At 42.1% G+C, this 2,346-nt stretch overlaps 1 long non-coding RNA gene across 1 annotated transcript; it reads right to left on the bottom strand.

Moving 5' to 3' along the window:
- On the bottom strand, window positions 1-476 carry LOC111813907. The gene is made up of 2 exons (XR_002819031.1): window positions 386-476; window positions 1-66 (listed from the first exon to the last, which is right to left on the bottom strand). It is a non-coding gene; the product is annotated as an uncharacterized LOC111813907 (long non-coding RNA).
- Window positions 477-2,346: the final 1,870 nt, after the last annotated feature.

Here is a 2,346-nt window from a genome sequence, read left to right as displayed (position 1 = left end):
GTTTCTCTGTGATGTCAAGCCTCCAGTGTTGTGGCCCATCCACCTCAGGATATGTCAGTGCTGTAACTGGTAGACAAAGGAGGTGGTCAGAGCTGAGATTTGTGCTGGATGATCCCAACAAGCTGCAGAAGGACTAGGGCCGGGTGCCAGTTCTGGTGCTTTCAGATCCTGTGAAGTTTGGCTGATCCTGGCCCCAGGCTGTGGGGTTTGGGCCTGAGTGAATCAGGCCACAACACTCTGAGTATCCTTAGCTGGCCTGGCCTTGGCTCCCTGACATGTCCCTCAGTCAGTCACTGGGTAGGTACCCTGAGATGAAGCCAATCACTGGGAGCTCGGAGTCCTGGGTCCCGTTGACTCCTCCCTAACATGGAACCTGGCCACGTACCTTCTCTTTGGGACACAGCAGTTGCCTGGACTGGAGTCACCAGCTGTTGTATTGAAGCTCTCAGCATCCACTGCTCTAATCCATGGTGTGGGTTTCTTCCTGGAGGCCTCTGGAGTTACCACATTCACTATGTCCCCATGGATTTAGCCTTTTCTTTCTTCACACAAGCTGGGAGCCAGCAGAAAGTACACATTGCCTCTTCTTGTCCACATCCAGGACAGCTCTTGAAAAACTTCCAGAGGGAGGATCGTTGAAGAATTGAAGACAAGGATCAAAATGCAGACAACTGAGGTCACATGGAGTCCCCTCTTCTGGTGGGAGAGTCACCCAATAACTGCAGTGCTTTTTTAAAAATTTATTAAATCTTTCTTTATTTCTTTATTTACTTATTTGGTACAGGTTCTCACTATGCATCTTGGATTCATAGTGATCCTCCTGTCTCAGCCTTCCCAGCTCTGGGATTAAAATTCATGTGCCACCATCCCCAGTTTCAGTGGTCAGCTTGACACAGGGCGGCATAGCATGAGATGTTGAGGACATGACCCACATCTTTGCGCTTTCCAGGCAGAAGCTTGAACCACTGAGCTATCTCCTCAGACTGCAGTGTGTTTATTTCTACACTCAGCAGGCTGATGACAGTGAAACTCCTCTACCTCACAACCTGTCCACCTGGCTCACCTTGAAGCCCTGCATGCTTGGGGCTGGCCCTGCTCTAGGCCCACTCATGTCATCACTGTGCAGCTCAGCTGCTCCCCACACTTGTTTTCTTCATTGTGGTCCGTCTCTTCATTTTCTCTGTGTTCCAATTTTCCCTTCACATCCTGCATCCAAGGGATCTACCGCCTTCATTTTCCCCTCAAGTCGCTATGTTACAGTTCTGAATCTTGGTAAGGTTGGTTTGTGGCTGCTTACCACTCTGCCCACCTCCCAGTAGTCCTCTAGAATTTAAAAGGAAGTCATCATATATCAGGTCCTTTCTCCTTCTGTGTTGTATACACTGCCTTTCCAATCGGTATCTCACCATTCTTTAGACATAGTTTGAAAACACTTTTCAAATCTTAATAAAAATCTTGACTCTATTAAAGCAGCTATAGTTGTTTTTTGTTTTTGTTTTTGTCTTTGACAACGCAGTCAACTTTTCATAGAACCCAAATAGACCTTTCAGAAAATTGCAAAATATTAGTCACCTATTTCTAAGTTACTGGGGTTTTTTTAGTTACTGAGGTTTAAAATTAGGCATTTTTAAAAAACATAGTAGTGTTTATTAGAGATATTCTCCTAATACATAAAACATTAAAATGTAAAATGTTAATACAGGTTTGGTTTTTGTTATTTTCAGTCTTTAAGACCATCAGCCTTAATTTTTGATTGATTTTCTAGATTTTCCACAATATCTTTCAGATAGTCTCCATTTCTAAAAAAATGTACATATAATTCTCTTTCCATCTGATGTAATTTATTGGTTGCCAGAATTTTTCTTTTTGTCTTCACATCAGCAAGAATATCAGTAAGGAGAAGATTTAGTTTATTCAGCTGAGATTCTACTTGATGAAACTGCTCTGTTATGTCCTGATCGCTAAATAAAAGCTGATTTCCTCCTTGATACAAAACATCACAAAGCACATCCAAATCATTATTCAGTGTGGACAGAAATAATGTTCTTGTTGTTGGTAAAGAAAATTTGGATGCCAAAATTTCTAGCTTGACTAGTGAGATTCTGAAACTTGAAGAACAAATCACACATATGAAGGACAAAAGCTTGCCTGCTGTGGTAAGAGAATGCACAGTTACTGAATATGCCAGTCTTAAAGGGGGATTTTGACCTGCAGATTGCTAAACAAGATTATTACACTGCAAGACAAGAGTTAGTTTTAAACCAGTTAATAAAGCAAAAGGCATCATTTGAACTGGTACAGTTATCATACAAAATTGAATTGAGGAAGCATTGGGATACATACCAT

Source organism: Octodon degus, unplaced genomic scaffold (genome assembly GCF_000260255.1).
Source record: "Octodon degus isolate 3935 unplaced genomic scaffold, OctDeg1.0 scaffold00238, whole genome shotgun sequence".
Classification (NCBI taxonomy): Eukaryota; Metazoa; Chordata; class Mammalia; order Rodentia; family Octodontidae; genus Octodon; species Octodon degus.
This window is presented reverse-complemented; position numbering and strand designations above follow the sequence as displayed.